This window comes from Rhinolophus hipposideros, assembly GCF_964194185.1.
Source record: "Rhinolophus hipposideros genome assembly, chromosome: 11".
Classification (NCBI taxonomy): domain Eukaryota; kingdom Metazoa; phylum Chordata; class Mammalia; order Chiroptera; family Rhinolophidae; genus Rhinolophus; species Rhinolophus hipposideros.
This window is the reverse complement of record NC_138057.1, coordinates 12,048,603-12,073,529: the sequence shown is the minus strand read 5'-3', so window position 1 is coordinate 12,073,529 and position 24,927 is coordinate 12,048,603. Positions and strand designations below refer to the sequence as shown.

Genomic DNA, 24,927 nt, shown 5'->3' with positions numbered 1-24,927 from the left:
ACATTTTTAATTGGGTTACTTGTTTTTGTATGCTTTAACTATTGAGTTATATGAGTGTTTTGTATATTTTGGATATTAACCCATTGTGCATGTATGGTTTGCAAATATTGTTTTCCATTGTGGGAATTATCTTTTCACTCTGTCGATTGTTTCCTTTGCTGTGCAGATGCTTTTTAGATTGATGTAATCTCAATTGTTTATTTTTGCTTTTATTTGCTGTGCTTTTGGTGCCATGTCCAAAAAAGTCATCGTCAAGATCAATATCAAGAAGCTTTTTTCTCCCTTTTGTTTTCTTCTAGTAATTTTATAGTTTCAGGTCTTATGTTTAATTTATTATATTTAATTTATTTAATTATCTTTAATTTATTTATTATCTTTAATTTATTTTAAGTTGGTTTTTGTATATTATATAAAATAAAGGTCCAACTTCATTCATTTGCATATGGATATGCAGTTTTGTCAACACCATCCTTATTATGGTGTAGAATTACATATTCATTATTATTTATTATATTAATATATTCAAGTAGTTATAGAACACATAAACAAAATGAGGGCATAAATAATGGATATCAGAAGAGAATAGGAAACTGTAAAATCATGGAATATTTAGAACTTAAAAAGACTACTTCTGAAATAAAAATATCACTGCTTGCGTCTAATAACAGATTAATGTCCAAAGAACAAAGTATCAGTGAAATTAAAGGAAGAAACTATTCAAACTAAAGTATAGGGAGGAAAAATGACTGGGGAAAAAAAGCACATCCGTGACCTATGAAAAAACATCAAGTGACTTTGGGAAAATGTCAAGTTAAAAAACATATGAGCAACTGGTGTACAGGAAGTCATAAAAGTAAAAAAATATATAGAAAGCAATAATGATTTTTTTTTCAAATTTGGAGAACAATGTAAGTCCATAGATCCATAAAGCTCATTACACCATAAGAATAAAGACCAAAAAAAATTAGTAAGACATGTGATGAATAAATTACAGGAAAAAAATAAAACCTAAAAAGCAACTAGTGACAGTAAAACCATTACATACAGAGAAAAAAATGACAAGAATTTTCACTGACATCTCTTCAGAAACAAACTATCAAGGTTAAAGTTTGAAATGAATAGAAAGATAATTGTTAAATGAGAAATAGAAATTATTTTAAAAGGAACCACTGGAAATTTTAGGACTTAAAATACAAAGTTTAAAATAAAAATCCACAAGATGGGCTCAATAAGAGAATGAAGATAGCAGAGAACAAAATCAGTGAAGGTGAAAGAGATCAACTGAAATTATTCAATCTGAACAACAAAGAAAAAAAATAATTGGAAAAAATAACAGAGCTTCAGGAATCTGTCAGACAATATGAGAAATTCTAAAATATGTTTTTGGAGTCCCAGAAGAGATTAAAATAGAGAGAGAGAGAGAGAGACAGAGAGAGAGAGAGAGAGAGAGAGAGAGAGAGAGAGAGAGAGAGAGAGAGAAAATTTGAAGAAATAACAGCAGAAAACTTCCCTGATATGTTCAAATCACAAATCTATGGATTGAAAAATTCTGGCAGACCCCAACAAGGTAAACTAAATCATACCTAGACACATCATACTCAAACTGTCAAAAACAACAAAAAAAATTGAGAGCAACTAGAAAAAACCAAATTGCAGTATATCCAATAAAACAGAATCTCAGAACACATAGGGAAAAATACATTGACATATGCAAGAACATGGATAGATCTCAAAAGCATTGTGCAAGTGGAAAGAAGCCAGTCACAAAGGACAAAAACACTATTATTCCATCTATCTATGGCATTTTCACAAACGACAAAACTCTAGGATCAATAATATGCAAAGAAACCTGCAGATCTGATGCAATCTCTATCATAATCCCAAAACGATTCTTTGCAGAAATAGGAAATTCTGCCCTAAAATTCATATGTAATCTCAAGGGACTCTGAATAGCCAAACAGTCTTGAAAAAGAATAAAATTGGACATCTCATACTTCCTAATTTCAAAACTTCCTACAAAGCTAAAGCAATCACAGTGTGTGGTACTCGCATGAAGACATACTTAAGAGACTAATGGAATAGAGAGACCAGAAATAATCTCACACCCATACAGTAAAATTATTTTTGACAAGGTTCCAAAGAATATTCAATGTGGAGAGAACAATCTTTTCAAAATATAGTGTCTGGAAACTACACATCCATCTACATGCAAAAGAATGAAATTGGACCATTACATTACACCATATACAGAAATTAACTCTAAGTGGATCAGACTTAAAGAGCTAAAACTATAAAAATCTTAGAAGGAAACAGGGGCAAAGTTTCATGACATTAGGTTTGGCAGTGAAATATTGATATCACATCAAAAGCACAGGCAGCAAAAGAAAAAATTAGATTAACTGGACTCATAAAAATGAAACATTTTTAAACAACGTGAAAAGGCGACCCATGGAAAAGTGAAAATATTTACAAGTCATAAATCTGATCCATCATTAATATCTAGAATATACAAAGAACTCCTGCAACTCAACAACAACAAGAAAACAAAACAAGCCTAACTGAAAAATGGGCAAAGGGCTTGAGTAAACATTTCTTTAAAGAAGATATATCAATGGCACACGGAAAAGTGCTCAATATCACTACTCATTAGGGGAATGCAAATCAAAACCACAATGCAATACCACTTCATATCCATTAGTATGGAAATTATCAAAAAATAAACAAAACAAGTGTTGGTGAAGATATGGAGACATTGAAACACATGTGAAGTGTCAGTGGACATGTAAAATGGTGCAGCTGCAATGGAAAACAGTATGGCAGTCCCTCAAAAAATTAAAAATAGAATTATCATATGATCCAGCTACTCCATTTATACATATATATCCAAAATACTTGACAGCAGGGTCTCAAAGTCATTTTGTAAACCTATGTTCACAGCATCATCATTCAAATTAGTCAGAATGTGGAAGCAACTCTAGCGTCCATCAATGCATTCATGAATAAATAAAATGTGGTATATCCATGCAATGGAAAATTCTGACAGAGGCCATAACATGGATCAACTTTGAAGACATTGTGCTAAGTGACACAAGCCAGTCACAAAAGCACTGCATGACCCCACTTATATGAAATGACTACAGTAGTGAAATGCAGAGAGAAACAAACTGACAGTTGCCAGGGGCTTCAGGGAGAGGGAGATGGGGAGTTATCATCATCACCATCATCTTGGAGGGAATATTTCTTTTAATTTGATCCTTCTTAGTAGTAATTTATGAAAAAAAAATTTAAAATTATAAAAGAAGAAATGGCAGATCATGGTTTATACTTTCTTTTTTTCTGATTCCTTTTACTTAGTATTTTGTAGAAATCAAATGTCTTAGAGTTACCCTAACTCTAAACACATATATTATTTTTATCAAAATTACATATTTTAGACTATATCTGTAAAAAATATATCATAGCTATGACCATCTTTTGGAGCTGATCTTCTGTTACAGTTACTATTAAAAAGATGAATAAAATAAATTACTTTTTAAGGAGAAAATATTGTAAATGTTGTCTTTATATTGGTTAAACTAATGGGGACTATTATTTTCAAAAAGCACCTTAAAATATTTAAGGAAAGCTTTCCTCACCTATGCACACATATATCCTAGTGGGTTAAGAAATCTTGAGGAAGGCATTGTTTTCAGAAGTGAATATAATTAGTTTAATCACCAGTACAATTTTCATTTAAATAATCAGTTGTATAACAAATATACAACAAGAGCATAAATAGATCTGTCAGAATTTGATTGCTCATTGTGTACTTTTGTTTAGATAAACGTAAAAAAAAAAAAAAGCAAGGCACAAAATCAATTAAGACTCCATATCAAAGTACTGGGAGAGATTTTTTTCATATGTTGTAGGAGGAATAAGTCTTCCCTGAAGTTTTAGGACATGAGTCCTAGAACACTGAGATTCCAAGGAGGAAAAGAATACTGCAATTGTAGCATAGGGAAATAAGTAAGAAAATAATAAATTTTCATTAAATTTCTTGTTGCAAACTAGAAAAAAAATTTTTTCTTCTCTCATCTAGGCTTATCTCAAAAAAAATCCTATGTATCAGACATGGCAGGAAAGATTTTCTCATTTTAGCTTGTAAAACTAGTATGTATTTTCTCAGACATAAATCCAGCTGGCAGGAGTTTCTTACATAGAAGTAAGTATTCCCTGTGACATATAATCTCTGTGTAAATTATCAGAAACTAGCAGATAGTTTGGAAGAAATTAAATGTGATGAAAGTACTTCATACAGCCTGCTGATGTTAGTTTTATAAAACATGCTTATAACATGGGTTATTTTCTCTTTTAGCAGGATCTAATGTCTTAATCCTTCCAGCTTCTTTCAAAAGAAAGAAAGAAGGGAGGAAGGGAGGGAGGATTGACAGGAAACCTCTATTTATGTGGCCTAATACAAATATGAACTAAGTTGGAATTTCCTGAATCCAGATGTGGAAGCCAAAATGGAAACCTTTTCTAACACTCTGCCCAATTGTAATAACAACAAGTTTACAGCTTACACAACACTTCTGCATACATGATCTCACTTAACCCTCCAAACAACTTCAGAGGATTACATTATTTTCACTTAAGAAAAGGGCCCTGTCCAAGGCTATGTATCTCAGACGTGGTAGAGCAAAGGCATAAACTTGGGAATTTCACTCCATTTTCAGGTTATTTTCCACTTCATCATCACAGCAACTACATGTCTTTTTCTTTCCTTCTTTTTTTTTTTTTTTTTAACTGAAGGGGTGCCGGGGTTCTCACCATCATAGATAAAGTCTGATCACTGTTTCACAAAGTCCCAAATTGTGTGTGTGTGTGTCGGTGTGTTGCTGTATTACTATGTCAGACATCATATAACCTTAAATGCATGCCCTCTAGGAGCCAAGCACATGTGCTGTTGACAACTTGGAAAGCTAAAAGACAGTGGCACAGAATTCCCTTACCAAAAAAAAAAAAAAAGCTAAATTAAAAATATCATCCTCAAACTTCCTCTTCTTTAAAAAAACTAGATATGTACCACTTCAAAGTAATTAATGAGAAACACACAGCTGAGGAACATACAGAAGGAAATCTTTCATATCTAGTTTTTTTTTTATTTTTTTTATTTTTTTTTCATAAATTTATTTATTTATTAGTTTCAGGTGTACAAAACAAGGTAATACTTAGAAGTTCATCATCCATATCCCTCTCACTGTGAACCCCCATCCCCCCATCCACCATCCCTCCGACCCCACACCGAACCATCACATTATATATATAAAATTATAGTTGGCATTCATTAATGTCCAGCCTCTGGTGTCCAATGCCATGATCAGGTATCCACAGCATCCCTGAGGTGGTCTCCCAAACAGGACGCATGCCCATCGGATACCCAACAAAATCTCCACAGAAGCTGTGGTACATTTATACAATGGAGTATTACGCAGCCATAAAGAAGAAAGAAATCTTATCATTTGCAGCAACATGGATGGATCTAGAGAACATTATGTTAAGTGAAATAAGTCAGAAAGAGAAAGACAAGTACCATATGATCTCACTTATATATGGAATCTAAAGAAAAGACTATGCGAATGAACTAATCAGAGACAGTTTTGGGGACACGGAGAAAAAACCGAGAGTGGTTAGATGGGTGTGTGGGAGGGGGTTGGGGATAAGGGGAAAGGTGAAGGGATTTGGAGGCAGCTGGTGACCACAAGATGGCCTCGGGGTTTTTTTTGTTTGTTTGTTTGTTTTTGTTTTTTTTTTGTTTGTTTGTTTTTGAAAATTAATTTGGGGAAGGTATTCTATAATGTTGTGGAGATTTTGTTGGGTATCCGATGGGCATGCGTCCTGTTTGGGAGACCACCTCAGGGATGCTGTGGATACCTGATCATGGCATTGGACACCAGAGGCTGGACATTAATGAATGCCAACTATAATTTTATATATATAATGTGATGGTTCGGTGTGGGGTCGGAGGGATGGTGGATGGGGGGAGGGGGGTTCACAGTGTGAGGGATATGGATGATGAACGTCTAAGTATTACCTTGTTTTGTACACCTGAAACTAATAAATAAATAAATTTATGAAAAAAAAATAAAAAAATAAATAAAAAAAAATAAATAAATAAAAAAAAAATAAAAAAACTAGATATGAAAGATTTCCTTCTGTATGTTCCTCAGCTGTGTGTTTCTCATTAATTACTTTGAAGTGGTAGTCACTTCTGTTGGAAACATTGAGGAAAAGAAGAATATAAGGTTTATTTGAGTTAAAGGCAGTGTGGGCAAAACTCAAGCAGTAATAACTCAGACCGGAGATTTTCTCTCCAGAATGCTAGACGAGAGAGAGCGCTGAGTCATGTTTTAGCAGAGCTGACAGCAGGTGCTTTCGCATAAAGTTATTGCAGCATAACTAAGCCTTAATAATCCTGGGTACTGAGGAGGGAATGTGCGATATACATCGTCAGCTATGCCAACTAGGTTATATAAAGGTTACTCAAAGTGTTTTGCATTGCAAGTATCCAAGTCACTTAGTGCATTTCAGATCATAGTGGCACCCTAGAGACAGGAGTTAATATCCCTGAGTCATAAAACTAGAAAGACACTGAATATTTGAATGGAGAGAAAAGCAGTGTTAAAATCTTTCTTAATATCCACAAAGCAAAATGAATTTACAAGAATCTAGCTGAAACTGAAGGAAGGGTGGTAGTACAGGAAATGAGGGCAAGCAGGAAAGCCAAAATTTCTTGTTAGCAAAGGATGTAGATAGAAGTCAAAGGTAATTATATAGCAATTATTTCTATGTTAAGACATAAAATATAGGATGGTTATAGCATTAATATGCAATCGTTACTCTTTGCTTTTAGAAATAAAAATGTGATTATTTTCTTAATCAGACCCCCCACTGCTATTCCTCACACATTTTTAAGTTAACCAATGCAAATATTCACAGAGCAATTATCAGAATTAACCCCAGTTAGGTTGAGCAGGGCAACTTAATTGTCTAACAGTGTACTGGGAGAATGTTAACTACATTTTAAAGTAGGGAGAACAAAGATTTATTGAACTGAGCTTTTTACAGGAAGCCTTTTTTAAAGAGTTAAGAAAAGACAATAAAGGAGGAAGAATTTCACAAGTTACTTTTCAGTCATAGAGTTATCTTATTACATAATTCTAAATCCTGAGAAAGATTTAAATGTGAGAACTGAAACCATAAACTTCTACCAAAAACAAAAAATAATAAGGGATAGTTCCTTGACATTAAGTCTTGTCAATAAATTTTTAGATATAACACCAAAAGCACAGGCAATGAAAGCAGAAATAAATCATTGGGACTACATCAAACTAGCTTCTGCACAACAAAAGAAATGATCACCAAAATGAAAGATGACCTACAGAGAGGGAGAAAATATTTGCAAAACATATATCTGATAAGGAGTTGACATCAACAATATATAAGAAACTCACAGAACTCAATAACAAAAAGAAAAGACAAGAAAACCTAAAAACAAATAATCCAATTTAAAAATGGGCAAAGCACAAATCATCAGGGAAATGTAAATCAAAATCACAATGAAATATCATCTCAAACCTGTTAGGATGTCTATTGTCAAAAAAAAAAAGAAAGAAAGAAAGAAAAGAAAAGAAAAAAAGAAAAAGAAAAGAGTGATAAGCCATGTTGGCACGAATGTGGAGAACAGGGAACCTTTAAGCACTTTTGGTGGGAGTATACATTGGTACAGCCACTATGGAAAATAGTATGAAGGTTCCTAAACAAATTAAAAGTAGAACCACCATATGATCCAACAGGCCCGTTTCTGGGTATATATCTGAAGAAAATGAAATCACTATCTTGAAAAGATATCTGTTCATTGCAGCATTAAGCATAATGGCCAAGACATGGAAACAAACCAAGCATCCACTGATGTATGAATGAAGAAAATGTGAGATATGCATGTATATCTCAAAATACTACGTATATAATAAATATCATTTATATAACATAAATAAGAAGGGAATCCTGATATTTGTGACATGGATGGACTGTGAGGTATTATGCTAAGGGGAATAAGTCAAACAGAGAAAACTAAATACCATGTGGTCTCGCTTATAAGTGGAATCTAAAAATACGAAACTCACAGAAACAGGGAGTAGAACGGTGATTACCAGGGGTGGGAAGGATGTAGAAATATGTTCAAAAAGTACAAACTCCCATTTATAATAGAAGTTGTAGGGATGTAATGTACAGCAGGATGACTAGAGTTCACAACACTGTGTTATATACTTGAAAGTTGCTAAGAGAGTACATCTTAAACGTTCTCACCACCACCAAAAAAATAAAAGGTAACTATGTGAAGTGATAGATGTGTTAACTAACCTTACTATGGTAATGATTTCACATTACATACATATATCAAACCATCACATTGCACACTTTAAACTTATATGTTATATGTCGATTATATCTCAATAAAGCTAAAAAAAAAAGAGTAAAAATGAAATAGTAGTGACAGACTGCAAGTGAAGTATATGGACAATTCTATTCCTGATACTGAACGAGAAAGACAGCAAAGGACGACATACATTATTGGATGTGTTCTTAGTAGTATCCTTTTTAATCTGTGAATACTTTGAAATTTCTTGATTTACCTGCCTGAAATGTTAACCTGCATTAGAGAAAGGATAAATGAGGAGTCCTGCTGCTCTCAACATAATTTGGATCAACATGCAAGAAGCAATATATGATATCCATATTATGAGAATCTTAAGGACAAGTAAACACATACACAGTCTTAAAATTTTAAATTAGAAAGAGAAACTTAGGTGATCGACATGTTAGAAAACCTGATTTTTTTAAAAAAGAAGAAAGAACACAGGATATGAATGATTCTATGATTGGAGAACTAAAGAGAGAGGAAATACAGTTTGTACTGTACAAGGTGATATAAAAGTAAAAACAGTGTGCATTTAAACAAAAAAAAGTAAGGGCTAATGAGCATATTTTTAAAGAAAGACAGAAGGAACACATAATCAAGGAAAAACAGTGGCACAACATATAGTTATAGCACCAAGAAAAATAAGTCCAGAGTGAATTGAGCTTTCTGAAAATTGCTACAGAGAGCAAACAAGAGGCTTTGAAAGCTATTTCTGGCATAAGAATATTGCTTGGTGCAAGACAGCATAATATTAATATAGGGCAGAGAAAGTCCAAATTTTAAAAATTCTATTTTCCTTTTGTACTTCTTCATCAAGTTTAAAGAGTGTAAGATAGTAAAGGAAGCTTTTAAGCATTTTATTCTTCGGTATAAAAATTATGGAAAAATAATAACAAAGGCTCTAACTAACCGCATCAGATGAACTGAAGTCTCCAAGAATGCTGTCATACCTTCCAAATAAAACATAAATAAATACATAAATAAAGAATTAATACCATTCAACAAATCATAGAGAATATGAGAGCTGCAGAGATGTACTAATAGATGAAAGATACTTATAAACTGTTAATTTTAGGATAGATGCCCAGTAACTTTTAAAAATAAATAATAATGTTTTCTTTTCTTATGTAATCGTTTTAAAACCAATAATTGTCTAAAAAACAACATGGAATCACTAAATTCAAGTAACACAAACCTACTTGCTTCATACTGTGTTTATTGGCAGAGCAGGCTCATGACGTTGATATAAGTATGTCTTGTTTGCAGCAAAGAATTTCACCTATTTTCTTCCTCTGTTCATTAAAGATGGATGCAGGTTGAATAATAGCACATTTCAATGAAATTTTAGCAACTGTATGCAAATAATGCTGGTTAATGTCTCCATTTAAACTAATAATGGATAACCCTTATCTGATCAGTGGGAAGTTATGAAAAATAACCTACTTACTGGACTTCAAAATCAGGATTCATATTCATCTTGACAACTTATAATAATGAACAGAAACCAACCCAAAGTAAACACTACACGGATGGATGTGAAGTTCTATATTTGGCTTTAAGAATTGATACACAATTATAGTACGAGCAAAATCTGTCCTTATTATAACTTATTATCAAACAAAGACATGGAGGGGTTTTTGTTGTTTTTGTTCCTTTAACGATAAATTAAATGAAAACCAACAGGGTAATATAAAATTTGTTAAGTGATAGCATCCGTATTATAAACATTTCTAGAAAAAAAAGTTCCACCGTTTCCTGTTCTTTGCTATTGCTATACTACATATGGCATGTTGCATTCAGTGGTGAGGAGGCGTTCTACAAAGGGTTTGCTCAACCTTAGAAATGAGAAGCTTAGAATGGCAAGGGTCATACAGTATACGAGTTTGAACAATTAAGTTCCCAAACTTATCCTAGAAAAATGCTACATACCTCATTGCTGAATATCACTATTGTCACTTTCGAAGTCCTCCCCTTGGGAAGCTATGCACCAATAACAGCACCTAGTCCACCCTTCAAAACAATTTTGAAACTCTTTTTCTGGAATGGCCATCAGAGCTGCTGTCGTATTACCCTTGATGTCTTGAATGCCATCAAAATGTCTTCCTTTCAATATTTCCTTTATCTTTGGGTAAAGAAAGAAGTCATTGGGGGCCAGATCAGATGAGTAGGGAGGGTGTTCCAATACAGTTATTTGTTTACTGGCTCAAAACTCCCTCACAGACAGTGCCGTGTGAGCGGGTGCATTGTCGTGATGCAAGAGCCATGAATTGCTGGCAAAAAGTTCAGGTCATCTAACTTTTTCACGCAGCCTTTTCAGCACTTCCACATAGTAAACTTGGTTAACTGTTTGTCCAGTTGGCACAAATTCATAAGGAATAATCCCTCTGATATCAAAAAAGGTTAGCAGCATCATTGCAACAAGTTCATGACCTTAATTGTCAGACCTCATGTGTGTATGAAATAAACATAGGAAAAAAAAAATTTAATTTTCTAAGATAAAGTCAATATGAGAAATAAATCAGTACTGAATTTATAGTTAAAGACATTATTCAAAGTAGTTATTTGTCATACATTTGTTGTCCTTTACAGAAAATATCTGCCAATCTTTGGTCTAAAATGGAGGATTGTCGTGAGTGGCTGGAAGGGCAGTTGCCACATTTCAATGTCTTTCTCAAAGTCATTAAAAGGGGACATTAACCCCTGGGCAGGGCCCTATGTCCCTGCGTGGTACTCATGACGCAAGTGGGGGGCAAAAGTTCTGACACACAGGTTCAGATAGAGTAACACAGCTTTATTTAGGCACCAATGTCCCTCCAATGGCCAATGCTGTGGTAAGCATCATAGTTCATACAAGATAAAATACAAGATAAAGTAGAATTTAATAAGAACGAAGGCCCAGAGTCAATCGAGATGGAGAAGGTCCCTGGTTCGGGAGAGATGGCTGGGCTCCTGATGAGTCTGAGGCAGCTGATCTTGCAAGGATGGATTTGGGAGAGTCCTGGAGTATGGCGGCTTGTATCCTGCAGAGGGTCTTAGCTGGAGCGCCCAATCAGTCTACTCCCTGCACTGCTCTGGAGTTCTGCTTTTATCCTCTTTTCCTTGGACTTGTTTATAACCTTGGACTAAGTGATAACCAGAAGTTGTTTTGGTGAACATGTCTACCACTCAATTTTGCTATGCTCAGTTTCACACATAAACATGTTTACTTTCATGTATATATTCTACACATAAATACGTTTACTTTCACTTCACTCTTATCCGTCTCACACCTACTAGTAAACAACTTGTAACTAGTAAACAACTTGTTTTGCAAACCTCAATCCAACAACAATCTTGCTTATAGTATATTTTATATGCTCTACACAAGGATATAGAGATAAATAATTTGTGATTAATTTTATGGGCTCAATTGTTGCTACTGAGAACTTTTATGAAATCCATAAGACTGAGGTTTTGCCTAGTACACCAAATACAGCTGCTTTACAAGTTGAATATTGCAGTGTCTTAGCCACTATGACTGTTTGAGGTTTCAATATTTTAAATTTGAATCGCCTATTCTCAGTATTGAAAAGGCTTATAACTATGAAAACTACTACTCAGAAAAATTCCCAAAGACTATAATGGCTATATTTTATGTCTTGATTGTTGTGATAATTTTCCTTTAAAAATAAATCCTTGATTTCTTGTTTTAAAAAACCTAGAAGACAGCCACTCAGGTTACTATTAATCAAGTGTCCCAAGAAAGATAAAGAACATCTTATGCACGTAGCCTTACACTCTACCAAAGGTATATGCATAAACTGTGGGAAATAAAACCTGGCAGTCTTAAGGAAGAATGCAGTTTGACCCATCTACACAAATTAATCAATACGTAAATTGAATTCAGTCAATCAACAAATGGCAACAGATTAAATAGTATCATAACCATATATTGATATTCGTATCTATCGATATAATGTGGAAGCTCATACTTAAAATATATGAATCTTTAAATATAAATTGTATTTTACATAAAATGCACCAATTTCACACTGACTAACTCAAAAAAAGTATCTTAATACCATTCATTTCCATGCATCCTTCCTCTGGGTTTTTTTTTTTTTTTCAATTCATTTATTAGTTTGGCATTGAATTTTCATTTTGTTGTAATATAAAATGCATCTCATAACCACTATTCCAGAAAACTTCATGGAAAGCCTGGGAAGGAGTAGAGAGGAAGGCATTTCCATAGATTTACAAGTGTAAGTGAGGGTAACATGTATCAGATTTCATAATTTGCTGTATTTGTTTTCCATTAAACACATACAAGATTAAACATGTTCTTGATTTTTTATTACTTTCAAACTACATTGTCATCCTCATAAAATTCATGATTTGGAATGCTTCGTATAATTGGCCCAGGAGCTGTGTCTTTAGTTAAGGAGAATGTGTTCTTAATTTAAAATACTGTTCATAATTTTAACTTAAGATTGCTAAATTCTAAACAGACAATTGCGGAATTCAGGCTATTCACTCATTATATCAATTTTAACAGTATTCGTAAAGAGCAAAATAAAGTCAAAAGTATGTAGAAAAATTCTACACTAGATTGCTCAAAATGATTTTTCAAACTGTAATTGTCCTCCTAGATAGACTAATAAATGATAGCTCAGATTTGACTGACAGAATATACAATTTTATAAACACTCCTTTTTTATTGTTTCAGGAAGAAAGTTTGGATTTTCCATAATACGTTAAGACACTAATGGGTATACTGGGAAGGGAGGGGTGCATTTTGGAATAATGGAACTACTTGAAAAATGTCTTAAGATCAATTGCCCCTAACACCCCTCCTTTTATTTGTAAGTTTTCCTCTTCAAAGGCTTAAATGTATGAAAAGAACCATCCTATTTACACTATAATTTCTTTTGCTTTATTTGCATTGCGATTAAATATCAGCCACATTGACAAAATGACCTCTTAACTAAGAAGAGTTAGCCAAGGAGTCAATTTAAGCTGCTGGTGTTTGAAATGGGAGCAGGGGCACTGCAGTTGCAGACTTGGAGGGGATCAGGGCCATAGAGAGAGCAATGATTACGGGAGGGTACCTGGAAACAAGAAAGGTACTGCAGTGCCCATCGAGGAGAACACCCCCCCCAATCCCCATATGACAGTCTGATTAAGGCAGTGGTAGGAGTAACTGTCCTCTATGCCACATAAACTGTAAACAACATCCCTTAAAAGAAACTGTGTGCAAGGCAGGCGCTAAACTAAGTACATTTTAGTCACGAGACATTATGATGAGGTTATTATTACCCCCACTATGCAAATGGTAAAACTGAGGCTCAGAAATATTCAGAAACCTGTCCTGGAGGTCACACAACATACAGGACAGAGCTGGGCAAACCCTAGCAACCTAGCAGAGTAACAGTTAAGAGAATGAACTCTGCTTTGTGTTCAAATCTTGACTCAGCCACTTCTACTGTGTGATGTTGGACAAGTTACTTACCCTTTCTGTGCCTCAGTTTCTTTGTGAGTAAAATGAGATTAATAATAGGTTATATTTGTAAAGTGTTCACAATAATGTCTGGCGCTTAGTAAGTGCTATATAAATGTTTCATTAAACTTTTTTTTTTTAAAGACGGAAGAAAGGTAAAACGAGATGACCTAACCTATGTCCTTAAATATTATTATTGTAAATAATTATTGTAATAATTATAAATATTATTGTAGACTACACTGCCATTCTCATCCTACTTTGGATGCTGCTCCATGCTTTCAGTGTCGTGTTGGCACAGATTCAAAGTATTTATTGTCACCCTCTACTTTGAAAGATGAAAGTATGGCAAACAGACAAAGAAAAGTATTTCAAATAGATTTACCTATTTTTTATAAGTATCAAATGTGCAGAAATATATATATATACACATATGTATGTATATGTATATATATTTGGAAATATATATATATATATAAACCATATATATGGTTTATCTAATTATTATAAAGGGGAAAAAGAGGTGATATTAGTTTCACTAATAATAAATTGATTCTGCATGGTTACATTAACCTATACTTAAAGAAAAATACAGAAATCATAAAGCTGCAAACCAATGGAAAAACAACAAATATATTCTACTTTAAATCTATGCCCAAAATATTTCCTTTTTAAATGGTCTGCCTTGCAAGGTACTACTTGATCAAAACATACCCTGAATTTATAGTTATTCGCGTTGGTACAATGTACAACCTAAAATATACTATAATAGATCAAGATAGCTATTTGTGGAAACAATACCATCATTAATCAAATATTCAGTGCCTGTTAAACCACATTTAAGAGCAATAAATATCTTTTGAATTGAACAAACTAACATTGAAAGATACAACAATTTTAGTTGCACCTTAGCAAAAACAGACAAAAAATAAAAATAAAAAGTAAAGAAATGGAAAGTTAATATAAATTAATAAGAAATACCATGAAAAAAAAATAACGGTCCTTCAAAATCAGGGCTTATAAAAGGAAATGAAAATCCATGTGTTAACATGCCATCAAAGACAAAACAAAACAAAAATGTGGGGAAATATATCAACCTATCATACACACATTTTCTTTAAAAAATGGTGCTAATCTAGATATAAATCCGAAGCCAGGAGAGGAAAGTATTCAGCTGAAGACAAGCATCAGTTACCACACCTCCAAGAATGTGAACTAAGGGTTAAGACAAACACCATGTAGGAAAGGCATCTAAGATCTGATGATCTGAATCACTACTTTTCATAGGATCAGAATAAGAGAGAATTGAGTTTGCATGGGACAGAGGGATCAGACTTGAAGAATCCTTTAATCTTCCCACCAACAATGGGAAGAAAAACAGGGAAGAAAAGATAAAGATTGGAAAAGGGATAGCATTTAGAAAGAAAATGGAGGGAAAACCCATGAGGCAGAGTACACAGAATAAGTATTCTATAGGCAGAGTGCTTTTCATTTAGTTACTGCTGAAGGGATTGAAATTAAAGCCACCAAATGAAAATCTGAATGACTGATTACTTGCTTTAATAACTTGTTTAGGAAATGAAGATTAGCATCTGGAGTAGCATGTCTAATCACACTGGTAATAAAAATCTTATATTTAATGTTTGTAAATTAGAAAATAAAATGTCTTAATCAAGCCTGGAAAAGTCCAGAAGTACAAATTTATTCTTAAAAAAAAAAAATCTCTACCCATTGGCTTGGATAAATTTTGACTACATAACTGCCATTGGCATTGATATGAGTAAACTACAGAATTGTTCCCTGAATAGCAAAGCATTTTCGTAATACCCTACGCATCATTCTCACAATTTGTTTCATTCCTGTACATTTGGATATATGTACAGATGTGTGCCAATGAGGTTGCTTGTCAAGTCAAAATTGCAATTAGCCTTTCATTATATGTATAGCAATCTTCAACTTTGAAAGCTGTCCAAGTCAACTAAATTAAAATAGACATACGGTTTCTGTGATCCAGATTGACAAAGATCAATTTGTCACATTATCTTGAAGAATGCTCCATTGACCACCTACATCAGAATTCCCTGTGATATTTATAAAATGTTCAAATTTCTAGGTTCCAGGCTAAGCCTTACAAATCATTATTAGTGGGCCTAGGAAGCTGCATTAAGTGCTTTATACCACAGTTATTATTCCACCGAATCATTGCATCACACCTCTGAAGTAGGAAGCGCTACATGAAAATCCCCATTTAAGAGAGGACCTTGTTAAACACCGACAAGGTTATAGAGCCAGAGTTCAAATCCAGAACTGATTCTGTAGTCCAGCCACTAAACCACTGTATTACTCTCTTTCCTAACTTGGGTATAGATACAGGACCATTGTTCTGACAAGATAAAAATGCTATGATAGATGTGTTCTGGGCATGAGTTGGAAGAGAAGCATGAGAGGCATTTTTTTCTTGCCTTTTATTCCACATGCCTACCCTTGGTATGTTGAAAATGGATCCAAGGATGAATGGTGAGGTAAAAGGAGTATCTTTAGCTTGTCATCTCATGAATCAATCACCGGATATGCATAAGCAAAAGAGAAGCAATGAGAACTCATAGGTCAAAGAGGAAAATACCTGCCAAAAGGAATACAGCCTCCCTATAAAATAGTTTTTTAGTGATTCTTATTAAATATAGATAATTGCAGAGATTGTAATATTTACAATTATATAAAACATACATAATTTCATATATTATAAGTGTCACAAAACTTTGATGGAGTGAGTCTCTATCTTCACATATCACTTTTCCTAAAGTTGTCAAATAGTCATATGTTCTATTCTGAAGAGAGAAGTCTATGGAAAATATTTCCAAAATAATGATCATATATAACCCTGGTTAGACAGAAATCATTGGCTTTATTTTAACTCCTAAGAATTCCATAGCTATAGGTCTTGCCCAGAACATATGAGCACTGGAAGATAAGAAAGTATGCCTATCCAAATAAGGACATTTAGGTCCATTTAGGCCCTGTAACCTATTCAATATGAGAAAGATAATTCAGAATCACAGAAGATGAAAATATCAAGCATGCGATAAGTCAACTATGTTATGGTATGAGTAATAACCAAATGAGAAACATAAAGACAGGCAGAGTTTATTAAGTTATTTCTAGGTATGTACCAGGCATTGTAGTAAATACCTTACAAACATCATTTCTAACATCTTCTTCTTACAATAAATTTTTGATATATGTATGATTAGCCACAATTTACAGGAGAATAACTAAGAAACTCTGATAGGCTAAGTAAACTTCCCAAACTCATGCAGCTTTTTTAAACTGACGGAAACCCAGTTTTATGGACTCAAAAGTTTATACTGCAAAGTTAAAATGCCTTTACATTACTTTAACCAGAGACTCTGTTTTGAATTAGTTTGAAATGGGTTGTACCAGGTTTCACAGAAGTGCCCAGGTACACATGATACTCTGGTGAAAGCCACCTCTGACTGTCATTTTCATCACTTTCCAAGACGATAAACAGGATTAGCAGGATCCTGCCATTCTCATCCCACACAGTTTCCTGTCTTCAGACAGCTGCAGGCTACTGGCTCTAGAAGATTTCTTAGTTATATTACCTCCTCTTAAGAAGCCCCACAGCAGGTATATGATAAGCCCTTTATCTGGTACTTTGGTGCTTCATTTTAATCTCTAGAAACTTCATCAACTACCTTGGGCACAATCTTTTCTCTGGACTGTCTTCCTTACTCTTTGGGAGAACTGAAGTAGAAAAGAAAATTCAGAAATTCGATTTAAACCTTCTACCATAATATAATGGTAAAATTAATCAATTGTATAATTCATTATGAACTCCTGCTTTTTCAAGTACTGTTTTATGCAGAACAATTTTATTTATTTATTAGTTTCAGGTGTACAAGACAAGGTAATACTTAGACGTTCATCATTTATATCCCTTACACTGTGGACCCCCCTCCCCCATCCACTATCCCTCCGACCTCGCACCGAGCCATCACATTATATATATAAAATTATAGTTGGCATTCATTATTGTTTAGCTTCTGGTGTACAGTGCCATGATCAGGCATCCACAGTATCCCTGAGGTGGTCTCCTAAATGGGACACGTGTCCATCGGATACCCAACAAAATCTTTACAACATTATTAGATGATGCAACTCATAGTAAAGGTATGTTTCAGAAATAAAATAAGGTTTATTCAGTTACAGCGTGGTTGGAATTTTAAAAGAGACATGCAAAAAGTCATTAGTGTTCTAATTCTTATTTATTTCCATTGGGAAAAATTAGACAGTGAAGTGTTGTGACCATCAGTTCAGCAAAGAAGAACAAGAATACCTTGTCTCTGTGTTGCGAGAAAGACATTTGCCTGTCCTGAGTGATTATTTTGAGCAGAGTGAAGGGAACACCTGTATCAACGATTTGATTGTGTTTTACACTATTCTAACTACCTACTGTACAGTTGTCAATTTTGGAGGTTGGAAGTAGTGTAAAATGCAATCAAATCATTAGGACAGGTTCTCCCTTCACTGTTTGCTCAACACAATCCCTTAGGAAAATGACATTTCACTAAATAAACACCTGTGATATTTTCCAATGAATGGATACAAAATCTGAACCTGAGCTACACACAAAGTCCTTTACATCTCAGATCACACAAGTGTTTTGAGTCCTTCTCTCTAATCTTCTTGAGCATGTCAAATTCCCCTTTTAAGAAGCCTTATTGTATTGCACATTTCTCTGCCCCAATTAAAAATTACCATTTATTTATGTCATTATTTCATTAATGTCTCATTCTCCCACTAAATTTTAGAACTACAAAATGTTTAAACTGTAGAGTACCTGCCACATAAGAGATATTCAATGTATGTAGTTAAATAAATGAATGAGTGAATGTAGTAACTTATAGAAATAACTTGAGGGAAAGGTCAACTACATAGGTTTTATTACTGTAAGTTGCTTTTTCTTTTCTTTTTTTTTTTTTTTTTAACTGTTCAACTAGCAATTTGGTCACCAAATTACTTTTACACCTAGGCCACAGGGACTCTGTTTTCCATAAAAATATATTGGGATAACATGTCAATTGAATGTGGGAATTGGTTCTTAAATTAGTCCATTTTATCATTATCATACCTGCAGGATTCAAAATTAATATTTGGTGGCATGGTTCACTGACTTTTGAAAAATTAATCTCATATGATAGTCTCTCAGTTGTCGAAATTCACTATCTTATTAAATAACTCAACAGGAAGCAACTGAATGTGCTATGACAGGTAGGAAAGGCATAAATTAAACCATTGGAAATATTCAGATGTTTGCTATCTTGAGAAACACAGAATTAATAATAAAAAAATAATAGCAATGAGCATCAACTGATTACTTACTATGTATCAGGCCCATAAGTTCATTTATTCACCTCAATAGTCTTGTAAAAAGGATATTATCTTCCACTAACATTTTTTTAAAAGAAGAAATCAGAGACCAAAGAGGTACATCTAAATTTGGAGGAAGGAAGGAAGGAAGGAAGGAAGGAAGGAAGGAAGGAAGGAAGGAAGGAAGGAAAGAAGGAAGGAAGGAAGACCTCTTAACAGATTTGGCCTGAATAAAAGGCAACATCAGAAACAGCTAAAAATATTTTATTCTCAGAAACTCTGTGAAGCTAAATATTACTGGGACACTAATAATTAAAGCTAGCATTAATCTAGCACTTAATACATTACAAGCACTTTACACATATATGATCTCCCACTTAAGCTTATGAGATCAATATGGTATGAGTACTATTAAAAAATGCTTATCCTCAATTTATCAAAAAATAATAATAAATTGAGACTTGAGGGTTAAGTAACTTGCCCAGTTAACACACATCTGTTAAATGAATGGGCCAAGATCCAGATCTAGTTCTAAGTGCATGATCTGAGCTCTTAGCTTCTACGTGACGTATTTCTGTAAGTAGTTCCAACATCTGCAGTTACAACTTCTGTCTCATCATAGCCAATCACATTGTGTTCCTGAACCGGTTGAGGCCCGTTTGTTTGGTTTTCTGGAGGATGAAAAGAAAGCACAAGGAAAGTGGTGGAAAAAGAGACTAGATCCATGTCAGCTCACCTACCTTGCTGTCTCATTGCACCAACAGAGGAACAACAAAAGAATGTGTCAGTCAAAACATTAGTCAGAAACAGGACAATTTAGGACACATCACACTCTGAACTTCTGTAGGAGAGACTGTATCTGTTGCTATTCCTCTTATGAGCAGCTGTGAGGAACTCCTGCAAACACTGCACGGTTGACTGAGAATGATGACTTAATTGAGTAAAATATTATTTCTCCTCAATTACTAATCTTAGAAAATTCTGAGAGATAACTCTACAATTTTAAATATGATTGACCTATTTTAAGAAACATTCTATTCTTTATCAAGGCCTTTTTCCCCCAAGCTTTTTAACTAATGCAGATGTTGTGTTACCAATAAGATAGCACAAGCAACCTGAGTATTCACCATAGTTCTGATTTTATGAGTTGGATCTTGGTTAGCCTTCACCTCTCCAGCCCTCAATTTATCCCCTCAATAATACGAGGGGATTGGGCAAGCTATCATTCTCTTTAAGAATGATTCTGAAACATCTTGATTATCCAAAGCTCTTCTGAAAAAATGAGAGCAGAAGGTTAAATAAATCATTGAAAGCATGAAATGAGTGCAGAGATTTAATTTTTATACACTATTTTTTCTGTCCTGCAGTGGTCATTAATGCATTTCCAAATCAAAGTATGTAATCAAAGAGACAGAGAAGCTCATCATATGAGCTATAAGCTAGATCCAGTCTCAGAAATTTGGCATAGTACGAGCACATCCACCAGCTACATTCAGTATTTACTTTGGAGAAGCTGTTAGTATAATGATCGAGAGCTGTGATCTCTATCATATCACACAGATTTAAATCCTAGTTTCACTCCCTCCTTGGTGATGTAGGTAAGTTCATTTTCCAAGACTCACTTTCTCATCTGTGAAATGGCAATTATGATCCTTACCTTGAAAGGCTGTTAAAAAGGACTGAGATAACATGTCTTTCATTTAAACTCACTTGATTTAAATTCTGAAATATTTGCTCCTGATACGATGTAAATACTTTTGCTAAAACTTATTCTGCTCTATAAGAGGTCGGAAAATTAAGTTCGCGAACTTGTTGCAACAATGCTGTTAACTGTTTTTGATATCAGAAGGATTACTCATTATGAATTTGTACCAACTGGACAAACAATTAACCAGGTTTACTATGTGGAAGTGCTGAAAAGGCTGCGTGAAAAAGTTAGATGACCTGAACCATTCGCCAATAATTCACGGCTCTTTCATCACGACAATGCACCATCCCACATGGCACTGTCTGTAGGGGAGTTTTTAGCCAGTAAACAAATAACTGTATTGGAACACTCTCCCTACTCACCTGATCTGGCCCCCAATGACTTCTTTTTTTACCCAAAGATAAAGGAAATATTGAAAGGAAGACATTTTGATGACACTCAGGACATCAAAGGTAATACGACGGCAGTTCTGATGGCCATTCCAGAAAAAGAGTTCCAAAATTGAAGGGTGGACTAGGCACTGGCGACAGTGCATAGCTTCTCAAGGGGAGTACTTTGAAGGTGACCCTAGTGACATTCAATAATGAGGGGTGTAGCACTTTTTCTAGGTTGAGTTCACAATCTTAATTGCCAGACCTCATATGTGCTAATTATCACATTCCAAGAAAATAGGTCCAGGGCTTAGACTACAAGGTTTTTATTATTGGAGTTGGACTGACATGTCCCCAACCTTTTACGCCCTTCATTGTGGAGGTCACTAAAAATACAAAGTTTTCATAGAGAAATTTAAAAAGTAGGATTTTGACTACAGGCATAAAACAACATTAAACTCATGCTTACACTATAGTCTGCTCTATTTATATTTATTATACTAATATCTCTCTTAGGACAGAGCACAGTAAGTTTCGATTGAATAATACACTCTTTTATCAAGTAAATGATCATAGCCTTTCAAATGTTTCATAGTAATTCCAACAGTTGTAAAGTAGTAATAGTGTTATTTTTAACACTCTTCCGAATTGCTTGCAGATCTGCACATAAATAATGATGAAAACTAAAAGGCAGAGGAAGGAAACAATGCTTACAAAGATCAATTTTCATACGATAGGATGTTTTCAAAAATTACTTCAAATAAATAAACTCCAAGGTCTATACATCCTCATTCTCCTTACCCTTTATTCCCTTTTCTAGTTTTCTAGGCCTTCGGCATAATGCCTGGTACGGAGTTAAAATTCAGTAAATATTTGATGATGAATTTGTGAATAAATGACAGTAGTGTTGTTGTTTTTTTTCTTTTGTTTTGATTTGTTGTCATATGCTTGGTTTTGCGTGCTGGGTTTTACATGGCATTTCACATGCAATCTAGTTCCACAAATGCCAATCACTCTCCGACGATTCTATAGTGCGTGGAATAGTATGTGAGCTCTATGAGAACACAGGAGTTTCTGTTTTTTTGACTGCTGCATCCCCGCATCTAGCTCAGTTTCTGGCATATACTAGGTGCTCAATAACTATTTGTTGAATAAATATGGAATGACACACATAATTCTAATGCTCTTTTCAGACTGAAACAAAGTAACAAGACCTATTGTTAATTCTTACTTGCCAACAATATATTCAATTATAATTTAATTACATGTTAAATTAGATTTAAAGAATGCGTAAGGATGGGGAGTTTTTAAATATGTATTTAATATATAGTATGTATATATTTGAGGGCATTTAGTGTGTCAGGCACATGACTGATGCAGAGAGGGTTTCTGCTCTCACATCTGTGCTCATGAACCTCCAACCTAGCATTCATCACAATGTATTATAATGAGTTTGGTTATTCCCCAGACAAACCATGCTTTTTCATCTTCTAGGCCTTGTCACACGATATCCCATTGGTCCTTTGGATCCATTATTCCACTCCCCAACTTCATGTAATACAAACTCCTGTCCAAATATTCCTCATCCCTGAAATATCCCTTCCTTGATACTCCTTCATCCCCAGTCACACAGGGCCTCCTTTCCAACCCCCCAACCCCCAGTAACTGTCAGTGGGCCCTGACTAAGTTTACTTGTATGTCCATGTCTGTCTCTGCCATCTCTGTTGCTTAAGAGACTTTTTCTTACTTATTTATGAATCTCACATGCCTAACACAGTTCTTGCAACAGATCAAGTCCTAAATCGCTGAAAACTGAATAACAATTAATTTAGCAACATATTTTCTAATAAGCTAAGAGAGTTAGAAAGTAGCATATAGCACACATATGTTATTAATTTGCTCATAATGAAGGAAATCAATTTTGGTTATGATATATTCAATCAACCCAAACTGACAACCCAGACATTTCAGAGGCAGAAAGCAATGAGCAATGATCTGACATGCAATCTAATATAAAGTCAGAATTTTAGTAAATTTGTTAGATATTTGTCCTTGATGTGATTGCTTGATGGAACTAGATTGTAAACTAAGAATAATGTCTACACACCTATATCTTTATCTATACCTATCTCTATAGTATATATAAAAAAGGAGTCGTTAACTGCCTACTTAATGAATATTTTTCAATAATTATGAACTTGAAATTATCTTCTACAAGAAATGTCAGCTGTTTGTAATTTCTACATATGTAGTCATTTTGTTTTTTTTTTCTCTCAGAAAAAAAAAAAAGGAAAGATGGGTGAAACAAAAATTATTTTGCTCCTGTTTAAGGTGATTATGAAAATTAAATAAGATTTTCATCTTTTCTATTTGTCCAGCCTTTCCACTGACAGCCACTGCACTGGTTAAATTTTAAGATATTTCTTGAGAATTGAAGATGGAAATTCTAAATCTGACACCTCTTTGGGAAATTATCAAAGGATTATTGTAAGGGAAAAATACAAGCTACAAATGAATGCTCTATTTTGACAGCTAACCTAGTTATTTTCTTTACGTTTCTCAGTTATGCCAATGCACACCCATTGAAACAGACTCTTCTACTGTTTAGATTTACAGACACTGCTTTCAAAATAATATATTGTAAGTAGTAGGAAGAGGAAGAATTCCATACAAAAAGTAATATTTCCAAAATGGCTATTTTTTTCTCCAACAGAATCCATTTTATTTAAACGTAAGGGCTAGATGAGAGTGAAACAGCTCTCAGCCAGCACCAGTTATCAACATGCTACAGGGAACCTTATGAGGTATTATCTGAGCTCTATAAATCTGGGCATCTGAGAAATGAAGCCATCTCTGCAGTGCAGGAAGTGAAGGGTCTCTATTCTCAATCACCAGGTAATTTACAGATAACATCTACTTGGCCATAGGAGAATCCACCCAAATACTCATTTCTCCAAATAACAGCAGGGTATCTGTAGCAACTAAATAATTTTGACTCTGATTTCCACATTTGACCCATTCATCTTGCTTTGGGTGTGAGTAACTTCTTAGATTCAACCCAAAATTTCTATAGGTCCCCTCTAAAACACACTATAGACAAGTGAACAAAATGCACATATCTTTGTTTGGGGTTCTATTTTCCATTATTAGAATGCATAGTTAAAGTTTTCTTGACTAATAAGTATCTTGGCTTTTAGTCTCCCATTCTTTGTTTAGAAAACTGCAAAAGTACTAAACTGCGAATAATTATATATGGCCCCAAATAGATGTCCTAGTTATTGGTGTGGTGGTACAATCCTTGACTATAAAAATAGTAAGAATAACCATAAAAAGAAATAATGATCATGAACATGTGCTGACTGGTTATTATGTGCAAGTGCTTTGCTAAAATCTGTGCCTTAATTGTATTATTTAATATTAATATAATATTCCTATAAAATAGGTACTAATCGATTTCCACTATAAAAATGAAGAAACTGAGGCTTATGAAGACATAGAAACATACCCAAAGCCATTACTA

At 34.1% G+C, this 24,927-nt stretch overlaps 1 protein-coding gene across 6 annotated transcripts in view; it reads right to left on the bottom strand.

Annotated features, from left to right (window-relative positions):
• Positions 1-24,927, bottom strand: part of LINGO2 (leucine rich repeat and Ig domain containing 2) — a 1,152,505-nt gene that overhangs the window by 1,010,182 nt on the left and 117,396 nt on the right. The gene's annotated exons all lie outside the window — the stretch shown is intronic.